Raw genomic sequence first — 22,602 nt, 5'->3', positions numbered from 1 at the left:
TCCCTTGGGAGGCAGTTGGGCAGTCAAAGTGCTTTTCCCTTTATGAGAACACACTGAAAGTTGCAGCTGTCTATTTTGTGCCATTTCAACTGAGATTGTCGATTGTTTTGGGAAGGGCAGATTATAGGCTGTCAAGCAACCTGAAACTGAGCCAGCCAGGAAACTTCATGATGTTGAGCCCCTGAAAACTAGTCAGCAGATTAAAAGAAAAAGAAAATAGATATAGACTGGATTTCTCCTCACCCCCCTTGGCTATAAGCTTGACAATAGCTGCAGAGAGGAAGATTAAAAAAAAAAAAAAAAAAAAGGAGTATTCTTCAGATGCCACTATTCCTGCTCAACACTGATTCACCTGCCACCTCATTACAGGGCACCAACCCCCATCCTGCTTTAGAGTGGCCTAGAGGGGTAGGCTGGGCCACTGGTCATTCTGGAAAGGGCAGAGGTTGATTTGGGCAATAGAGGATGCAGAACAGTGACCTGAGAGGCAGGAGTACTGGGTATGTCTTCAGCCCTGGAGGTACCAGCCCAAGAGTTGGTTGCTAAGGGAAGGCTTGGTGAGCAGCCACAGAAAGCCTGTTAGAACTGGGGTCAGGAGCAAGAGACTGGCCTAGAGCAGAGATTCTCAGCCAGGGATACGCAGAGGTCTTTTGTGGGTACATCAACTCATCTGGATATTTGCCTAGTTTTACAACAGGCTACATAAAAAGCCCTAACAAAAGTAAAAATGTCAGTCAATGACTTGTTTATACTGCTCTACACACTGAAATACAAATATAGTATATTCCAATTGACTTATTCTATAATTATATGGGAAAATGAGATCAGCAATTTCAGTAATCTGCTGTCATGCTTGTCTTTTTAGGTCTGATTTTGTGAACAGTTTAAGTGAGGTGAAACTTGGGGTACACAAGATAAATCAGATCCCTGAAAGGGGGACTTTCATCTGGAAAGGTTGAGAGCCACTGGCCTAGAACAGCAATGCCCAAGATGAGAAGCTATGCAGTGTTGCAGGCTTGGAGGAGACCTCTGTTAGCGTGTGACAATATTGGTGGGATTAACATAAGGAGCTAAACAATCTGTTCAAACCTCACATTTAGCAGTGACACTAACAGTTAGTGTTCTTCTTGTCTGGGAAACTAAGCTTGAAAGTTTCTCTCATGACCACAAGACTGTCCAATTAAATTATTTAGATCTATATCTAACCTCACCCACCATGTCTTTAATATCTTGGGCCAGAGCTACAATATTGCATTCAACCTGGGAAGATTAAAAGTTGATAGCTGCTAGACCTCAGCCAGATCTTTTAGGACTCTTGTTGCAATGATGCACTCGTTTCACATTGCCAAGCTTCTCTGCACCTGATGACCAGAAGCTTGTTTAAAGGGAAAGCAGAGACTGAAGGCAAGAAAAATTAGAATCTGGAATGTCAGACTTTGTAACAGCCACTACAAAGTTGCTTTTGCTCTGACCATGCAAGCCAAACTGGCATACCTCTTCCTGCCCCTGGGGTTATGGGTTTGGAGACTGACTGAATCAGAGGGACTGGCCTTGCACTTTTGGACGGCCGTTTATAGGTAAGGCCTTGCACTTTGTAGAGAACCTCAATGCTTGTTAGGATATTTACATTCAGTCTTCCCTGTGGCCCTAGTAGAGGATCCTTTAGAAAGTTCATTGGTGACCCACTTGGGCCAGTTGAGTCCAGTGATGAGCTGGTGTAACTGAAGATTTTCAGCTTTGGCACTAAATAGTTGCATCCCCCTCCACTCACAAATTCCAAGTCTATTGGGGAGCAACAAAGTACATCTAGGGTGCAAGCCTGCCTCACCTGCCAAGCATTCTAGTCTAATGAGTCCTGAGGCTCTCGGTAAAGCCAATGGTTAATAGGGACCATCTCATGTATGCAGTTCAATTCACTACACCCTTCTGCATGGTGGCTGTTCCAGCCTAGATCATAAGCAGAGAATCAGGATTCAAGAGGATAGAGGCCAACTAGCTCGGACAAGTAAGAATTGGCTTCATCAGTGGGTCAAAAGCAGCATTTCAGAGTCAGCCCCAAAGTGGATCTTTCCCAACCCAGTTGGGAGACCGCTCTCATTTCTGTAAAAGATTGTTAGACACTGCCAAGAGCCCACTGCTGAGATCACACTGGTGCCCTGCCACTGAGACTGCAGTATTATGCAGTGCTGGGCTTGATCTGCAAGGAGGCAGCCTTAATTCTGTGCAAATAGGAAGAATTATTTGTTGGGGTTTTTTTAAGCAATTCTGCAGTTCACTTAAGTGAGGGATGAGAGATGCCCGTGCCATCTGCATGCTAATCAGATTAGCACATCCCCCTCCATGCTGGGGAGAGAAGGAGAAGGAGCACCCAGGAGTCTAGCAACTTGCTGGAAGACAGCATCAATCTGTGTTAAGGGGCAGCTGTCACAAGAAGCAGCTGTTCAGGAATGCAGCTGGAAGCACTGCCCTCCCTGCTCCCTAGTGTGCCCCTAAATGCATTGTGTACTTATGCCAGCTGAATCCAGATTGAGCCAACGTTTGCTGTAAACCAGTACATTTGATGAGACTTACTCACTCCAACATCTCTAGTTTGATTCATAGAGCACCACCAGGCCAGAGCAAGACGCAATTGAGACGATTATGCCTTTGACGAAACAGACTGAACTAGCCTCCAAAATCTCAGTGAGCAAATGTTGATATCATGGTGCCGATTTTTAGATTATTCTCCTGAGCCACAGATCAAAGACAAAACCAACCCCCCTTCCCTCCCCCCCCCCCCCCAACATTCATGGAGAATCTCAGCATTCTGCTGAGATGCTAGAGAGAACTGGGGAGGAACCCATCCAGGGGTTCTGCTGATGTTATCAAGACACAAGTTTGGAGCTCAGAACCCAACCACAGGATGGAATTTCTTAGATGCAGTTCAAGGCAGCCTAGTTCTTCCTCAGACAGGAGTCTCCCATTGTTAGACAGCAGCACAACCATGTTTGGAGTAACTGAGGGACTGCAGCTCCTCAGGACAAGTAATTCAGATAATACTGTAAAAGTAAGACAATCTGTTGTGTCAGATCATTGCTTTGAGAACAATTGCTGCACCAGTTAGTCTAAGGCCTGGACTACACTACGAGTTTGTCAGATTTAGCAGCGTTAAATTGAATTAACCCTGCACCCATCCACACAAAGCTTTTTTTGGCATAAAGGCTCTTAAAACTGATTTCTGTACTCTTCCCCACCAAGGGGATTAGCACTGAAATTGACATCGCTGTTTTGAATTGGGGTTAGTGTGGATACAATTCAAAGGTATTGGCTTCCAGGAGCTATCCCACAGTGCACTATTGTGACCACTCTGAACTCTGATGACTGGCCAGGTGTACAGGAAAAGCCCTGGGAACTTTTGAATCTCATTTCCTGTTTGGCCAGGTGAGCTCAGCACAGGTGACCATGCAGTCCCAGAATTGAAAAAGAGCTCCAGCATGGACTGAATGGGAGGTACTGGATCTGATTGTGCTATCAGAACTATGTTCCAAAAGATGAAATGCCAAAACATTTAAAAAAAGTGTCTGACCATGAGGGACAGAGACTACAGCAGGGATGCAACACAGTTCTGTGTGAAACTTAAGCTCAGACAAGCGTACCAGAAAGCCAAAGAATCAAAACCAGATGCTCTGGGACAGAAGCCCAGACATGCTGCTTCTATGCAAAGTTGCATGCAATTCTAGGGAGTAAAGCAACCATCCCAGAGAATTGGATGAGGAGGGGGTTAGTTTGGTTTCTGCTGCTGCATGATAACAGGAAAACTGCAGCACTAAATGGCCAACTCAACATGCTTTGCTTGGTATGGAAGAGGAGGGGGCTGCTGTTATGAAGGTTGCAGAAGCAGAAAGACTATGGCTTACCATGGCCACCTGCAAGCTGAATTCTGTTGCCCAGCCCTGCGTGCATGATCTAACACCAAAGCTGCAAGCACTCAATACAAGATGCAAAATGCAACCTTGTACCAAAAATCACGTGCTATGTAATGCGAGTTGTGTTGTTCACTGTGAAAGAGTATAGCCATTGTTCTGTAAAATGTTTCCCCCTCTCCAGCAGCTGCAAATTTTTCAAGTCTCCCTCCTCTGTCCCAAAGGCTCTCAGATAAGGCAGTGGGGGGAAAAAAAATGCACAATGAAATGTTTTGAGCTCATGCAGTCATCTGGCACTGACAGAGCTCAGCAGATTGTGGGGAGGGACACAATAGCAGAGTACAGGAAAGTGGCTGATGAATGCGAGGAGAGGTGGCAGCAGGAAAATCAGAGGAGGCATGAGGCAACGCTGGGGCTACTGTGGGAGTAAATGGACATTCTCTGGCATCTGGTGGAGGTTCATGAATGGCAGCAGGCTCAGACTGCTGCTGCAGCCCCTGTTTAACTGCATTCCCTCCTCCCCAAGTTCCATAGCCTCCTCACCCAGATGCCCAAGAATGCAGGGGGGGGAGGGGGAGGCTCTGGGCATCCAACCACTCCACCCCAGTGGACAGCCCAAGTGACACAAGGCTGGCATTCAACAAGTTTTGAAGTGGCCTTTTCCTTCTCTACCCTCCTCCCACACCCCACCCGGGCTACCTTGTGAGTTCTCCCTATTTTTATAATCTATTAATAAAGAATACTTTTTTAAACGATAGTGACTATTTCCTTTGCAAGCAAGCTGTAATCGAAGGGGGGAGGGTGGGTGGCTGGCTTACAGAGAATTGAGGCAACTGAGGGGGGGGGTTTCATCAAGGAGAAACAAAAACAGGAGTCACATGGTACCCTGGCCAGTCATGAAGCTGGTTTTCAAAGCTTCTGAAGTGCAGTGCTTCCTGCTGTGCTTTAACTGCCCTGGTGTCTGGCAGTGCCCATTCAGCAGCCAGGCAATTTGTCTCAACTTCCCACCCTGCCAAAAATATCTCCCCCTTACTCTCAGATTGTGGAGCACACCGCAATGGGAATATTGGTTTTGCGGAGGTCTGAGCGAGTCAGTAAACTGTGCCAGCGACCCTTTAAACATCCCAATGCACATTCTACCACCATTCTGCACTTGCTCAGCCTATAGTTGAGCAGCTCCTTACTACTGTCCAGGGTGCCTGTGTATGACTTCATGAGCCAGGGCATTAAGGAGTAGACTGAGTCCAAGGATAACTATAGGCATTTCAACATCCCTAAGTTTTTTCTTGTCTGGAAAGTAAATTGCTTCCTGCAGCTTTTGAAGCCTACCAGAGTTCCTGAAGATGTGAGTGTCATGAACCTTTCCTGGCCATCCCACATTGATGTGGGTGAAACGTCCCTTGTGATCCACCAGTGCTTGCAGCATCATCATTGAAAATTACCCCTTGCGGTTTATGTACTGGCTGCCCTGGTCCCAAGATAGGGATATGTGCTGTATCTATAGCCCCACCAGTTAGGGAATCCCATTGCAGCAAAGCCATCCACTATGACCTGCACACTTCCCAGAGTCACTACTTTTGATAGCAGCAGCTCAATGATTGCATTGGCTACTTGCATCACAGCAACCCCCACAGTAGATTTGCCCACTCTAAATTGATTACTGATTGGCGTTGCCAACTTCCACAGGACTATTGCCACTTGCTTGTGAAGTGTGAGAGTGGCTCTCATCTTGGTATTCTTGTGCTTCAGGGCAGGGGAAAGCAAGCCAAAGTTCCATGAAAGTGCCCTTATGCATGTGAAAGTTTGAGCCACTGGGAATCATCCTAAACCTGCAACATTATGAGGTCCCACCATGGTGCTCTTATTTCTCGAGCCCAGAATTGGCATTCCATGGCATGAGCCTGCCCCAGTAACACCACGATCTCCAAATTGCTGGGGACTGCGGTTTTAGAGAAATCTGTGTTCATGTCCTCAATGTGCTGCTGTTGCCTCCTTGCCTGGTTTTTTCAGGTGTAGGTTCTGCATAAACTGCATGATGTGAGGTGTTCACAATGGTCATAACTGCTGCAGTGAGCTGAACAGGCTCCATGCTTGCCATCTGCTTGGGCAATCCAGGGAAAAGAGCGTGAAATGATTGTCTGCTGTTGCTTTCACAGAGGGGGAGGGTTGACTGATGACGACATTTACCCATAACCACCAGTGACAAATTTTTGGCCCCATAAGGCATTAGGAGCTCAGCCCAGAATGCCAATGGGCAGTGGGGCCTGCAGGAACTGTGGGATAGCTTCCCACAATGCACTGCTTAGAACATTGATGCTTGCCATGGTACTGTGGATGCACACCACCAAATTAATGTGCTTAGTGTGGATGCATGCACTTGACTTTATACAATCTGTTCCCAAAAGTTGACTTCTGTAAAATCAGAGTATTTTCCTAGTGTAGACATGGCCTAAGATGCTGCCTCTAAGGTCTCTTCTTGTGTTGAGAGAGATTTCACAGCATAGGAGCAGGTTCCATTTCTGGTGTCCTTACACACAGCCAGTTAGAGGAATGGTGAGACTGGAAATCAAAGCCTTGCATTTACCCACTCTGATATTGGAGGGGCATTTAAAGATCTACAGGTCCAACATTCCCAAGACAAGATGCATCTCATAGCAGCCTCTGGGCTCTTTAGTTAGAAGCATCTGCAGGGCAAGGAAAGGGAGGGTATTTTCAATCATTTGGGCAGCCAGACTGGCTGTTCCACAGCCCCCTTGGGATCCAAGCAGCTAAGCAGGGTTAGGTCAGGTCAGTAATTTGATTCAAGAACTCAGGGCTTTAGGAAATGGTGTTGACAGTTCCAAGCAGCCATCTTCCTTTTGCAAGAACTGAGTGATTTGGCAAGAGGCAGTCTGCTTTTGGAGCTGAAATTTTATGCCCTATCTGGAGAGGTCCAGCCTTTAGTGTAGCTCTTTAAGGTGCTGTAGTGCCAACTCTGGTCACCTAAACCAGAGAGTGATTTGGTTCTGCCTACCCAGTGGTAGCCTCTCTATACAAGATTCACACTTACTGCATCCTAGGAACACTGGCTGAGGAAGTGGTCTGATGGTGCCTAGCACTTGCTGCTTTTTAAAAAGAAAAAAAAAAAGGAAACACTGACTGAGCCTGGTTGTTGAAAGGTGGGAATTGAACCTGGGGCCTCTTGAGCTAAATGCATGAGCCTCTACTGCATGAGCTAAAAGCTATATGGCTCTTCATTAAGGCTGTAGAGTGGACTCCTTAATCTCCAAGTGGTCTTGGTGCCACTAGATGGGCTAGACCACCACACCCAGGAGGTCTGTGGGTTACACCTGCAGTAACCCAGCCTACAGGAAAGGCTGTTCCCACTAGGGCTGGCAGAACATGACCCATTTGAAGCTCATAGGAATCTCTTTGGGAAAAGCTATGGGAAGTGTTGATTTGACCAAAAGGGTTTGTGGCCAACACTGAAGAATGCTTCAAAACCTTGTTGGCCAAAAAACACAAACGAGGGGAGTCTTGCTCCCAAGAGGAAATTCAGTGAAGACAAGGCAGGTTCAGACCAGCTCTACTCCTCAATCCTGTTACAGGGACAGTCCTTCCTAGACACTAGGATTTTGTCTGGCTGTCAGAGTTCTATCAGGCCAGCCCTTTACTGCAATCTTACTAAGCTCTTGGCCTCAGCCTGTGGAGTTCACACTAAGCTCTTGGCCTGTGGAGTTCACACTCCTGCTTGTGATCACCTGGCACCATAGGCACTAACTCCATGGGTGCTCAGCACCCACTGGCAGCCAGCTCCTCTTCCCCCCCCCAGTACCTCCTGATCAGCACCTCCCCACCCACTGCAATCACCTGTTCTGCTGCATGCAGGAGACATGGTGAGGGGGTAAGAGGGAGGAGCAAGGGCCAGGTGGTCTTAGGAAGAGGTGGAGGCAGGGCCTGGGGGAGCACCCCCAGCACATAAGAAACTTGCTGTTTATGCCTGGCACTCTGAGAGGAGTCCCTTCACCTTCTTGCACTATGCCATTACACAAGCCAGCTGCTCGAGAGTCACCCCTGAAGGGGCTGCAGCGATACTGACCACCTTGCAAACCTATAGAGCACATGGGAGTGAGATTGCAGTGCCATTGGGAGAGGCCTCCTGACAGCATGGAATGGGAGAACCAAGGAATCTCACACCAGATTTTCCTACAAACTGGGAGGCTGCCCAGCCCCAAGATCCCTGGCACTCACTATCCCAGCGAGAGTGAGCCCGACAAGAGCCTAATCCCCATTATGCATGTAATAGTCTAAGAGCCCTGCCCCACTGAACGTCTGGGGATTGTGTGTCCAATAGCCAATTGACTTATTAAAACACCAATAATGGCTGGGAGATTGTGGCTTTGATAAGCACAGCTGAGGTCAACTGCATTAAGAAAATGTAATTAGACTAATAAATTCTCAGCAATTTTTTTTGTAAACTCTCTCTCTCTCTCTCAAGAGGGAGCATCTTACTTGTGCCTCATTAGCTACAGAAGCCACAGATCCCAGGCACTGGCAGAAGGCTGGGAGAATGTGCTGGTGGATTTTACACTCTTGTCAAATTGGACATAAGCATGTGTGTCAGGGAGGGGAGGTCTTTAGCACTTAGGAAATCAACAGTACTAGTGGGAAAGTCCAGCAGGGTGCTGTGTTTGTTGCTAGATTCTAGAAGACGGTTAATAGGGACCCAGCTTCATCTGCTCCTGCCTGACCTAATTTGCCATTAGTTGTGGCTTGAAAAACCCCTCTGGTTTGTGCATAATGCAGAGAAGGCTGAACCCCCTGCAAGGACTAGTTCTTGCATGGAAATGAACTATTCCTGACCCAAAAAAAACCCCTCTATTTACTGATCTCTAAACCTCATGCTTTCCAGCCTACTTCCTCTTGCATCACCACCTTCCAGCAGGGAGACAGGCCAGTCCTTGCTTACAGACAGCCCCCAACCTGCAGCAAATGCTCACCAGCAACCACACAACAGAACCACTAACCCAGGAACCTATCCTTGCAACAAAGCCCGTTGTCAACTCTGTCCACCTATCTATTCAGGGGACACCATCATAGGGCCTAATTGCATCAGCCACACTATCAGAGGCTTGTTCACCTGCACATCTACCAATGTGATATATGCCATCGTGTGCCAGCAATGCCCCTCTGCCAGGTACATTGGTCAAACTGGACAGTCTCTCTGTAAAAGACTAAATGGACACAAATCAGACGTCAACAATTATAACATTCAAAAACCAGTTGGAGAACACTTCAATCTCTGGTCACATGATTACAGACCTAGAGTGGCTATCCTTTAACTTCAAAAACAGACTCCAACGAGAGACTGCTGAATTGGAATTAATTTGCAAACTGGATACAATTAATTTAGGCTTGAATAGAGACTGGGAGTGGATGGGTCATTACATAAAGTAAAGCTATTTCCTCATGTTATTTCTCCCCCCACCCCACCCCCACTGTTCCAGCAGTTAAGAACGTCTGAGGAAGTGGCCCACCTTGACCACCACCACAAAAGGTTTTCCTCCTTCCCCCCCTCCTTCCTGCTGTTAATGCTCATCTTAAGGGATCACTCTTACAGTGTGGATGATAAAACCCAGTTTCGTGTATGTATATAAATCTCCCCACCGTATTTTCCACCAAATGCAACCAATGAAGTGAGCTGTAGCTCACAAAAGCTTATGCTCAAATAAATTTGTTAGTTTAAGGTGCCACAAGTCCTCCTTTTCTTTTTTACTTCCTTGATGCATCGGAGTAGACCACAGGTCATGACTCCATCCTAGCAGGGGGCAGGCGAGTGATTTTAACGAGATGTGTGCCTGAGGCAAGGTTTGAGATAGCGGGATTGATTGCATTGCTTAATATTTCATAAGCATCTGCTGGTGAAGCTGTCCCCCCTTGCCTCTCAGGAGTTCTGAGGGAGCTTTCCAGATCACTTTCTGCAACCTTCACCCAACTCCACTCCCAGGCAGCCTGGTCTATACAAGTTTTTACTGCTCTCGTCTCTGTAGTATTATCTGAGCACCTACAGCAGCATATTAAGCATTGGGACCAATTGGTCACATGCTTTGTTCTCTCCTTGGGGAGATGCATGTGCAGGGGAGTGTATTGTTTGGAAAGCATGTGGTTTTAAATAGAAATGAGTTAGAGCCTTAGTACATCCCTTTACCAGGGAGGGAGTGGGTGTATGCCCAGAAGTCCAGCTTCTGGAAACAATGAAGCCTGATTAAAACAGCTGCTTAATATCCCACTGCAGTGACTAGGATGCTCTTCCTGTCAGTTTTAAGCTTTAGAGCAGTCAAAGCAGAGACTCTTGCACTGTGTCCTAATTAGCTAGACTTGCACTCCTGCTGAACCTGTTCCACCAGATTAGGTGCAATACAGCAGAGATGTTCACAGCAAAGGTAACTGATGTAACACCAGTGGAAGATGTGCAGCCATGTGAGATATTTTGGTGGAGACAAGATGTCCAAATAATGCTCTAGCTCAACTGCACTTGCACACTGATGCAGGGAATACTGGGTGACAGTACAGCCTGTGGTCCTGGAGTATGACCTGCGTCCCCTCTTTTTGCAGAGTAGAGATCTTGGTGGGTAAGGGAGATGGCTCTCCAAATCCTGTAGGCCAACTTGGCTGCAAAAATCATACAAGCACAAGACAGCCCCCACTTAAGCAAGTGTTCAGTAGCCTGACTGCTTCCAAGGATAACCAGCAGTTGTGTCCCTTTGTTTATAGACTGGCACTATGAAGAGATGTTCCCTTATCACTGACTGCCAGAGGGAGCTGGTTTTGAAGAACCCCCTCCCTCAACCCACATATGTTCTCAATCATGGCATGTTTCTCATTGTTACCACAGTATGAAGCTATCTGGACCTCCCTGTGAGCATAAGGAACCATCTTTCCAGCAATTGCCTTGTCCATAGCAGCTGCTGCCCTTCTCCAGTGGGTGGTCTATTTAACAGGACTAGGCAGATGTCCAATTTGAAGACTTGTGGTTAGAATATTACCTAGCTTCAGGACTGATGAGAGGACAATTTTTATCAGGGCCCTCCCCCCACCTCAAATCTGTACCTGTGGGAAAGTAGGAATGGGTGAGGCCCTCAACAGTATCAGGACCCCAAATCTCTGTGGGCTTGTCTAGCTCTTAGCTCAGAGGACTGAAGTCATTGGTCATCTGTAAAATGGGATGACAAATGGTGGCACAAGATAATGATTTGCACAAAGTCAACCAGATGGACAGTGGCAGAGCCCTAGGATCTATTCCTGGCTCCAAGTCCTAGTCAAGTACTCTGTTAGGCCACACAGCACCTCCAGGGTAGGACAGGAAGGAGACAGAGTGGCTGCTATCTGTTTTAGACTGCAAAAGGCCCTTTGCCACCAAGTGTGGCCAGCACTCAGAACTACTCTGGCCTTAAAGGCATGAAATAAATCCCAAGTAGCCAAACAGCTTAAGAGGTGAGATGTCAAACACCCAAGTACTAATGCTTGAAGCATTAACTTGTAATACGTTAAACAGTGTGTTCATTTAGCAAGGACACGAGGAGGTTGCAAGATTGAGTAGGAACTGCAAGCTTGTGTTCTGAGCAGCTGTGGTTAATGTGATGGCAAGTATTGCATTCACACAATTGTCTGAACTTGTACTAGGCTGAGTGTTCAGATCAGAGCATGCTGTGTACAGCTACTGACACCATTGTGAATGCTCCAGGCTTTCACATACTGCTGCCCTCTGAGCTCAGCCAACCCTTATGTCAGCCAGTTCAGCTTCCCAGTTATCCCATGGTTATGTCTCCACTAGAGCTGGACTTGGCATGTCTGCTTAAGTGTTTAACAAGACAGGGAGAAGTCTGATCAAGGTAAGGAGCGATTGCAGACTAGACAAAAGCTCCAAGCCAAGCTGCCTATGAGCCCAAGCTATGGTTACAGATCTATGCTGAAAGTCCTAGTTAATGTTGATTCACTAGGACAGAAGTAAATCAGGTCAGAGATCAAGTTGGTGCTATCATTTTCCCAAGTTCCTTGGCTGAGGGGGCTTCTGCCATTAGTAAGCCCAGGATAGGATCCCATCTGTTGTCCCACGGAAGGCACACAGCTTAAGCTGCCTGCAGTTTGCCTATTCAGGAAGGCAGTCTTACCTAGGAACTCATGTTTAGTTGTGTAGCAGAGCCATTAAATGGTGTGCCATTGAGCTTTTGTGACCATGGGTAGTTCCCTTGCAACAGATGGTATGGCAGCCTACCTACTTAACATGTACCCATGTGAGAGACAAGGTGTGCTCAGTGCAGACATTTGCACCTCTAGCAGCTAAAGCCAAGTAGCAGCTGCCACAGACAGCTGTGTGGGGAGCTGTACCAAAGACTCTAGGAAGAGCCTGGTGGAGCCAGGTGTGTTATGCAGAGTGCTCACAACCAGTGGTTCTCCTGTTCAAATTCTTCCATTACCAGCTCTGCTTCAATAGATAAGGTACCAACTACTTCCCTGGGATATTGTCTGTGTCAGCAGTTAAAATGCAACCCAAGAAGTCCTTGTATTGTCTGACCACAACTGTTCCAAGGACAGTGCTGTATTGAAAAGCCACTTCTGCATGAGGGAGTCTGTCCTTCTGGCAGACCTTTGCCTTGACAAGCCCCAGCAGCTGAAGTCTAGGACAAGAGGCACATATCTGCTGGACTGTTTGAATGAACTTGAAGGTAGTGTTCAAGTTGCATTTAGAGAAGACAGCTGCTCCGGCTCACCCTGTACCTAGGCAGCATGAATTAATTCCATCCTGAACTCTAGACTGATCACCTCACTTAATCAAATTAAGAACAAACTAAATAATGACAGCTGTGGTAGAGTTATCTGCAGTAAGGCATCTCAAAATTTATGAAGTGTAATAAAAACCAGATCTTTAACTGTCAGTTACAATCACACTTAAAATGCTCCATGTGCCATTTTCATTGAAAGTCGATTGGAAGGAAAGAAAGACCTACCCTGGAGCTTATGGATTGGTTGTTTTATCCAGGGTTTGAGAGGATACAGTCAACTTGCCACACTGGAAAGCAAGAAGCCCCAACTAGCTTAAGCCAATTAGTGGGGCATGCTTAGCTGGACCACTGATCCTGGAATCTCCACCAATTTAGTCCTGTAGCATTCCCAAGGAATACACATTTGCACATTTCTAGACCCCATAATTCAGACCAGTTGTAGTCTCCGTGTCACCAAGATTTAAGGTGTAGTTTGAGTATACCCCTTAGTTTGCTTTTGGTTGGTTTTAGTCTTGCTAGTTTGCAAACATCAGCCATGGAGTTTAATCAGGGCAAGTTCTACTGTAGTCTGGTTTTGGGGCACTGAGTCTCAGGTATCAGAGCCCTTGTCTTGAGTTAAGGGGGCTTGAGTACTTGAGACAAGCATCCAAGATTTGTGCTTAGCCTTAATTATTTTGTTCTAGGTAGACTACTGAACTCAAGGCTTCTCTCCAGAGGGTGTTTTGCTACTAATGACACCAAGAGAGTGGTTAAACTTTGGTTCTTTAGATCACTGTATGAACACTGAAGCCTTGGCTATCCAGCTATGTCCAGCATTGCCTTCTTACCAATAGAAAGAGGTAGCCAGGGAGTTTGTTCTAGTCCTGACTGGGAAGGAACTTGGCATTAGCATGCTATAATACCTTGCTAGGATCTACAGTGGATACTGCAAGCAGTACTCCAGTTTGGGCCATATGCCAGGTAGACAGAGCTTTGATACTAGGCTTGGTAGTCTACAGGTTGCAAGTTCATGTTGAAAGTGACCTGTGTAGGGTAGGGGGGAAAGAGATGATCTTGTGCCTTTGGCTACTTTAGTCAGAAGAGCCTGAAAGATGCCATACATCCTGATGGGAGGGAGGAAGAACAGGGAAAGCCTGTTTTTCATATTAGAAGTTCAGGTCCCATCTCATTAAAAATGACTATGAGGTGATGTCATAGCAATCAACCATTCAATGGTTACTTTTGATATGAGCAAGAACTTAAGGTGTTTATTTCTGGTAATGTCTTGGAAGATGTCTTGTTAGAGATTCAGCACTCAGTGCTTTGATTATGGTGAGTTTGCAATACATGTTGTGCAAGACCCCTTAACAAGTCCTCCATGCCCACAGTTGGCTTTCTTGAGGTTTCTAAAGTAGACTAAGCAAGAAGGCCCTTCCAAACTCTTCCTACATGGAAGAGCTGGGTTGCTGCCCTCAGAATAGGGTGACCAGATGTCCCAATTTTATAGGGACAGTTCCAATATTTGGGGCTTTGTCTTCTATAAAATGCCTATGACCCCCAACCCCTGGTCCCGATTTCACTTTCTCTCTGGCCACCCTACTTCTGAAGTCCTTTGCAGGCTACCATTAGAGAGGACATTGGGCAAGAATATCAACAGGTTCCTGAAGCCATCATGTTTGCTTCCATTTCTTCCAGAGCATCCAACGTCCAAGCCTGGGGCAGAGTGGAAGAGTTTTCTGTTCAGTTATCTTAGGACTGGCAAGTCCAAAGACCCTTCATGACTTAGTTTAAAGGCCTTTCAGAGAAATCCATGCGCTGGGCATCTAAGTGTGATTTGTTGCAGCAAAAGTTTAAGAAGCTGAAGTCACAGGAGACCACAAGACAGTGTTTCAAGAAAGTGAGTAAGTCCTGAACACTTATAGATTCATAGATACTAAGGTCAGAAGGGACCATTCTGATCTAGTCCGACCTCCTGCACAACGCAGGCCACAGAACGTCACCCACCCACTCATATGAAAAACCTCATCCATGTCTGAGCTATTGAAGTCCTTAAATCACGGTTCAAAACTTCAAGGAGCAGAGAAGCCTCCCATCAGTCAACCATGCCCCATGCTACAGAGGAAGGCAAAAAACCTCCAGGGTCTCTCCAATCTGCCCTGGATGAAAATTCCTTCCCGACCCCAAATATGGCAATCAGCTAAACCCTGAGCACATGGGCAAGATTCACCAGCCAGATACCCAGGAAAGAATTTTCTATAGTAACTCAGATCCCATCCATCTAATATCCCATCTCAGGGGATTTGGCCTATTTACCCTGAATATTTAAAGATCAATTACTTACCAAAATCCCATTATCCCATCATACCATCTCCTCCATAAACTTATCGAGTAGAATCTTAAAACCAGATAGATCTTTTGCCCCCACTGCTTCCCTTGGAAGGCTATTCCAAAACTTCACTCCTCTGATGGTTAAAAACCTTCATCTGATTTCAAGTCTAAACTTCCTGGTGGCCAGTTTATACCCATTTGTTCTTGTGTCCACATTGGTGCTGAGGTGAAATAATTCCTCTCCCTCTCCTGTATTTATCCCTCTGATATATTTATAGAGAGCAATCATATCTCCCCTCAACCTTCTTTTAGTTAGGCTAAACAAGCCAAGCTCCTTAAGTCTCCTTTCATAAGGCCAGTTTTCCATTCCTCGGATCATCCTAGTAGCCCTTCTCTGTACCTGCTCCAGTTTGAATTCATCCTTTTTAAACATGGGAGACCAGAACTGCACACAGTATTCCAGGTGAGGTCTCACCAGTGCCTTGTATAACGGTACTAAAACCTCCTTATCCCTACTGGAAATGCCTCTCCTGATGCATCCCAAAACCGCATTAGCTTTTTTCACAGCCATATCACATTGGCAGCTCATAGTCATCCTATGATCAACCAATACTCCAAGGTCCTTCTCCTCTTCCGTTCCTTCTAATTGATGCGTCCCCAACTTATAACTAAAATTCTTGTTGTTAATCCCTAAATGCATAACCTTACACTTCTCACTATTAAATTTCATCCTATTACTATTACTCCAGTTTACAAGGTCATCCAGATCCTCCTGTATAATATCCCGATCCTTCTCCGAATTGGCAATACCTCCCAGCTTTGTATCATCTGCAAACTTTATTAGCACACTCCCACTTTTTGTGCCAAGGTCAGTAATAAAAAGATTGGTCCCAAAACCGATCCCTGAGGAACTCCACTGGTAACCTCCCTCCAACCTGACAGTTCGCCTTTCAGTAGGACCCGTTGCAGTCTCCCCTTTAACCAATTCCTTATCAACATCTTCTCTTGAAAATAACTTGAAAATGAACTTGAAATATGCTGATCAAAATTCAGTCTCTCCACACATGTGGGAAACCTTCAATTGCTCTAGAAGCAGGGGAAATTGCTCAGGGCAGGCACTGGAAGTGTCACTGGAGTGGTAATGGAAAGATTAAGAGCCATTTGCATACTAAAGACAAATTTTAAATAAATAGCTTTAACAGGGGAGGCTTCTGTAGCAGCAGGAAGAGCTGACAGCTGATGGAAGCCAGGTGGGTGTATTTTGTAAGAAACTTTTTAGAGTCAGAGAGTCTATGTTCATTGTTATGCCTCACTGCATCAGTCACTTGAGACAGCACTACTAGACTTAACCCAAGGAGGTGGGCAGGGGCACATGTACCCACCTGCTGAATCAATACGCTTCCATATGCAGCAGCTTTGGCATGCAGTGGATGACACAGCCCTGCCTGCTCTCCTATCCTCCCCCTTCTAGACAGGCACATAATTTACACTGGTGTGCCTAGGATGGCTGCACCACACCATTGTGCCCACTGCCAAATGAGTGTTTGACTCAGTGAAGTGACCAGCTGCTGGCCATAGAGTAAACAGACCAGCAAGGTCCAGTTGTTACTTGTAATGTAGAAAGTACTTCCAGATAAACACCATTCAGCTGGCAGGTTAACTAGTTACAGTTAAATCCTTGAAGAGTTACAAACACCAGGGTTATGCACTGGCCAGTCAACCACACCCCTCATTTGGAGCCAAGAAGTATAAAATCAAGCAGCAGAAGTGAAAAAGCAAATATAGTAGTGTTAAACAAACTACTAAAATAAAGGGAAAGCAGCATTTCTCTTCTGCTCCATAGTAAAGTTTCAAAGCTGTATTAAGTCAATGTTCAGTTGTAAACTTTTGAAAGAGCCACCATAATGTTTTGTTCAGCATTACAAACGCCTTCGTAATGGAGGTTGTAACTGAGTTTCTATTGTACTTGTGTTGCAACAGCACCTCCAGCAGGTTCCCATTGTGCTATTCCCAGCCTCAAAACTGAAAGCCCCAATAGGACAAGACAAGAGGAAGTAGCCCCATTTTACAGACAGGGGCCAGAGAATGAGGGGACTTACACTGTTGTATAGGAGTCTATGGCAGCTGAACCCAGACCTTCTGAGGCCCAAACCAGAATCTCCAACCACAAGATCACCCTTTCTCAGCAGGGAGAGTACAGGACAACTTCTACCATCCTGGATTAGATTTAGGACTGGCAAATGCCAAGAACCTAGCCCTATTACTCCAATGTAGAGCTGGGTAAAATCTCCCCCCTCTGTTTCTCAAGCAAAAATAACCAAAACAGATTCTCAAACGTGTCAGTGCTGCTGAGTTAGTGTTGGCTCCAGCCAATTTTGTTAGAAGCCTAGATGTTGGTAATGTTGTGTTGAAACAGGCTTCAGACAAAAAAAAGTCAAGATTCCCTTTAATCTTGTCAAAAAAAGGGTTTTTAAATGGAAATTTAAAGTGTGGTTTATCTGAAATTAAGGGTGTGTTTTATTTAACTTATGCCAGCAAGCCTTGTATACTTCTCTATCCCTTTCTCTTCCCCAAGAAGGAAGGAATACACCTTTTAAGATTCAAATACTAGTTTCCTTGGATAGGAAATATATTGGCAGTTCATCACAAGGCCTCCATCTGCTTAAAGGAGTCTGCTTGCCTAAAAAGCTTTATTTCCACTGCTTTGGGTCCTTCCAGGCATTCCCCCAAAGTAAGGGGAGAGTCAAAAGAAAGTGAAAACTCACAGCTGCAGACAATTAGGTAGTGTGAAAGGCAGCAAAAACTTGAGGGAGCATGGAATAAAGAGATGGTTTAAAGATTAGCAAAGAGTCTTGAAGTGACCAGACCACAGGCTAAGCTGTTCATTGGGGACAGGTAGCAGAGCTTAGGGCCAATAGAACCTGGTACTGCTCTTCACAACAACCAAGAAAAGCAGCTTAGCACAGAGAAGAACTTCAGGAGGAAAGCCAAGCACCATGCTGCTCAGTCAAGCCTAAACCTCCACTGACAGGCACAGCTCTGCAATTGCATCAGTGAATTAAGAGCACACCGACTATTTAGTTTTACATACAGTCCTCATACACCCATTACAATAGCACTACATTGGCATATGTACCCTCAGCTCCCAACATGACTGCCAAAGACAGCCAGCCAGCAGCCTGTTAAAGCCCCTAAGGGCCACAGGTCTGCTCTCCCTTTCCACACACCTCCTGGAAGGTGTAGGAGAGCTTAACAATGGGCACCTCATGAAGGCACTTTCCCCTACAGACCTCAAGTTCTCAGGAGGCCCAGGGAGATCTCCCACTACATGCCATCTCCTGAGCCACACCTTCTTCCCTCCCCTATTTCCAGCACTCAGCAGGAGCAAGGATCTAGTCTCATTTGACTCTGGAGGAGTGCAGAAAGCTTCCTCTGCTTCCTGTCATGCACCTAGCTATTCCAGGTCCTGTCCCCTCCCCCACCCCACCAAGGGAACTTCCTAAAGCCCAAGAGATCCAGGCCCTCCCCTGTATGCCAGAGTTTCTTTCCATGCTGCCAGATTCAGAAGTATTCACTACATTCCAACTCACATCAAGTTAGGGGGATCACTGCTGAGGTTCTTGGCCTTCTAGAGCCTTCAATGAAAGGACAAGCCACGTTCCATTCTACAGAGTTGCCAACTAGATCCTTCCTAATCCAGAATCTTGGCACCTGACATTGCAGCAGGGGATAAAGCAGACAGAACAGAACTGGATATTCAGGCAACATGCTGAGCCTGGACTTTGGAGTCCAAATGCGATTTGAGAAAGCCCTTGAAGGCTTGATCTCTGCTAGTCTTCTAGAAGTAGACTTAAAGTGGGCCACCAGACTCACTGCTAACCATACCATCGTCTGATGATTTGGTTGCTTTTTCCCCTCCTAGTGGTGTGCTCAGAAAGATAAAGGACACCTTCTGTTATCCTTCACGTTATCCTGACAAACAACACTTACTCTTTGGACAGCCCTGTTGAAAGCCAGCTTGTTAAATGGAAGAGCAGGTAAACTGAAAGCTTGTTTTAACCCTCCAGTATTAGAGGCAAAGTTCACTTCTAGGAATGGTTGGCAAGAATCTCATTTAGGTAACAGGCAGATGCAGCACCCAATAGCTGGACATCAGTCCACTGTTACATTGTCTAGGCTAGGATTTAAGGCGTGATCTTAATACCTTATAATTGACATGTCTTCACCACAGTTTTGGAAATTTAGACAAGGCACACAGTAAGATGGGCAAGTTAGAGCCTACATTTCTCCATTGAGCTTGTGTTGTTTCACAAGTATGGATGTTGGTCGTGAACACTCTAGTCTAGGAACTAGACACTATTCAGTCCTGGTCTGGATAAGGCCTGCTGAATGGTTAAAGGTAGTAATTCTCCGACATGGGTACTGCATCAGTTATGCCATGCGGTTGGAGATTGACCATTGGTCTAGCAACTCCCTGCATTTGTAGTTTAAAGGGAAGCAGCCCTTCTTGTTTCAACATGCAAGCCAAGATCACTGACTTAGTCACTAATCGAGAGCATCAGTTTGTATTCGTGTACATCTGTAGAAATACCAACATGATGTCCATCCCAAGTTTGGGCACCCCAGAAGTAACATGGGCTCTTCCCATGTAAACCCCACTCCCAGTTCCTCTCCCTACCCCTCCTAAAGAAAAGAAAGAAAAAAAACGACAACTAAGGGTCAGACTATTGGTAGCTTCGCTCTAGGACAGTCACGGCCAGCTGGCCACAAGATCAGGGATTTACATGTTACTGTCTCCTGTGTGCGCTAAACCTTTGCAGCCACACTGGGGGTGTGCAAGAGATTCCACACCCTCTGAAGTGTTCAGGTTAGATGTTACAACCAGGCAGACAATTCCATTAAAAAAAATTAACAAAACCAGGACCTATTGAAGTGTTTCAATAAACAGTGAGGGAAAGACCGACCACCCCCATTCCCTCACCTCTAAAGTTAACCACAACTGTTTCCACAAACACTGTTGACAAAATAGTATTTTTATTTTGGGGGCAAGCGGGGGGGGGGGGGGAGGGATTGGAACTGTTGACTGGCTCCAAGTAACGGCTGGTCTTGGTTGATTGAAGGGTACCTGAATGGGCCACACTTATCTGTTCTGTACAGCACTTTCCCTAAGAGTTTGAAAGGGACTAGGCTGCAATTCCTGCCCTGTTTGGTGCAGAGGAAGCAAGTCAGATGAAGACTTTAAAGTGCAGCACCACTCAGAAGAGAGATCACAGGGTTACAAGCTTTTGTCTCAGCTTTGCTAATAGCAACACAAGACAGGAGATTTCCTAGCAGCTGGTGGGGCCCTGAGTCCAGCTGCCCTTTGACTTTCTCACATGCCACCCCTATGGAGTGCAGAGCAAGTTATGTTCAGTTCTACACCTGCAAACCCATTGTCAACGAGCGGAGTCAGGACTCAGTTTGATCCTGCAGTTAGAATTCGGTCAATGCTTCAGACAGAACGCAACCTAGCCAACTACATGTCCTCTCTCCAGGGAGGGGGAAAGTTGCACTCCCTCATTAAAGCAATCAGAAAACTCAATCTGATCATTCAGAAACAAGGTTTATGGGTGGTGGGTTTTTTTTTTTTTGCATGGGGGGGAGGGAGTGCAGTAGCTACTTTTCAGTTTATTGTTGCACTTTAAAGTCAGAAAAAGCTGCAGGACACAAGGGGTTAATCATCCAGCTCACCATTAAGCAATTCAAATGAATCTGCCTTGTTTTGGACGTCTGCCCTTCTGCAGCTCAATCAAGTTAAATAAGCAATTGGAGCAGGTGAAGGACACGAGCTCCTTGAATCATTAGGAAGGAACACAAGTGCTGAAGTGCCTTTCCCAGGCAGGTTTAAGATTTCCTTTGCCCTCCTAAGGCTACAGCACTAGCTGAATGCAGTGGAATGCATCCCCCAGCCCTCTTTAGAGAGAGAAGATGCTTATTGAGCAGCTAGACTATAGTGCAGGCAAGAACTAAGCTGCTCTAACCAGAGTGCTTATGTGCCACAATCTACTTAGCACAGGCCACTAGCCAACAAACAGGGAACCCAAGCCAGCCTCCAGGTAGGCTGCAATTCCCTGGAAGAGGCAGCTAAGAGGGCATATTAGACACATGCTGACATAGTTCCAGAAGCTAGTCACAGAGCATCTCACATAGCTTCACACAACGCCACTGGCCAAGCTTGTCCTCAGACTGAGTCTTACACACTGAGCTCCAGTCAGGCAAACATTTCCAACAGGAGGGAGGCGAGAAACATTTCCTAGCAATTCTTAGGTTACAAGCCAGGGCTTGATCAGTCTTAGTAACTAACATTCCCACCTGCATAGTCTCATTTAAAGGTGAAACCCATACATCTGCAGTTAAGAAGGTAGATCAGATGCCACTGGAACAAACTAGGCTAATAAATCACATGCAAGGACACTTTACAGCCTCTGCTCAGTGAACAGCCTTTTCCCCAGGACCTCCACAACTGAAGACAGAGACTAAAAGCCACTTCTTACCTGCTCAGATGCCCTCACAAGAAAAGGAAGGATAGCCTCACCATCAGTCCAGGGGCCTGCTTTTATACAGTTAGTCTAAGAGGGCCCCGCCTCTCTCTTAAAGTGCCAGTGAACCCCATTCCATTTGGCTACCACCACCATCTCCATTGCCTTCCTTCCCTGTTGTGTCTACTTCTAAGGCAGAGACGCTGCTGAATGTAGTGGAGCAGCAGTGTGGCCTAGTGAATAGGACCCTCAGGAAACTTGGCTTCCATTCCCGGCCCTGCTGTGCAATCTTGGGTGAGTCGCTCTGTGCCTCTGCTTCCCCTCCCACCCCTTGTGTATTTAGATTGTGAGCTCCTCAGGGCAGGGACTGTGTTTCATTGTGCGTGTGTGCAGTCCCTAGCGCAGTAGAACCTCAAAGGGTAACTGTAATACAAATAATACTATTGAACCTACATTCTCATTGGCCAAGGCTGGGGGGGTTACTCTGGATGCTAGACAGTCCCTCCAGTGGTAATTAAACACCAGCCGGGAAAGGAGTGGCAGAGGATACAAACTGATACCGCCGCCTCCATCACTTGTTGTTCCTGCTGGGAACGCAGGGCTTGCCAATTAGGACTGTCCCCAGCCTGAAAGCAGCAATGTCAGCCAAACAGCGGGAGACAGCTCCTTCCTACAGCATGCAGCTAACTGGGAGCAGTTGTGCTTCCCCTGCCCCCCACCTAAAAGGCAGAGAGAGAGAGAGAATCTCTCTCCCTTATTACACATTCCCCTGAGGGCACAGTCAGCTTTTCAGCAGATTGGAGGCAAGACCAATATTAGAACTCAGGAGGGGAAGAGCATGGGCTTTAGGAAGACAAAGTGGATGCCAGTGCCCCAGACATGAAAGCAAGAAAACATGGAGGAGGGGAAATATTTGTATGGAAAGAAAAAAGAAACAAGCACTTAATTCAATGAACCAGAAAGTCCATACACAAAACTACACCTCTAGATACATGCGCAGGCTAGAAAAATCACATTCTATTTAACTGTAAGGTGCTACCCTGCACTGAAAATTTCCCACCACCACTGTTGCTCAGAACTGGGGTCGCTCAGCTACACTGCACACGAGCAGAA

General features: G+C 46.2%; 1 protein-coding gene across 1 annotated transcript in view; it reads right to left on the bottom strand.

The window, feature by feature from the left end:
* The window catches only part of ACTL8 (actin like 8), a 35,149-nt gene extending 13,527 nt beyond the window's left edge, over positions 1-21,622 (bottom strand). Inside the window, exon 1 of the mRNA XM_038376623.2 lies at positions 21,505-21,622. The gene's annotated coding sequence lies outside the window, so the exon portion shown is untranslated. The remainder of the gene's footprint in view (positions 1-21,504) is intronic.
* Positions 21,623-22,602: the final 980 nt, after the last annotated feature.

This window comes from Dermochelys coriacea, chromosome 18, assembly GCF_009764565.3.
Source record: "Dermochelys coriacea isolate rDerCor1 chromosome 18, rDerCor1.pri.v4, whole genome shotgun sequence".
In the NCBI taxonomy this organism is placed as follows: domain Eukaryota; kingdom Metazoa; phylum Chordata; order Testudines; family Dermochelyidae; genus Dermochelys; species Dermochelys coriacea.
Note: the sequence above shows the minus strand (reverse complement) of the source record. Positions and strands in the feature narration are given on the sequence as shown.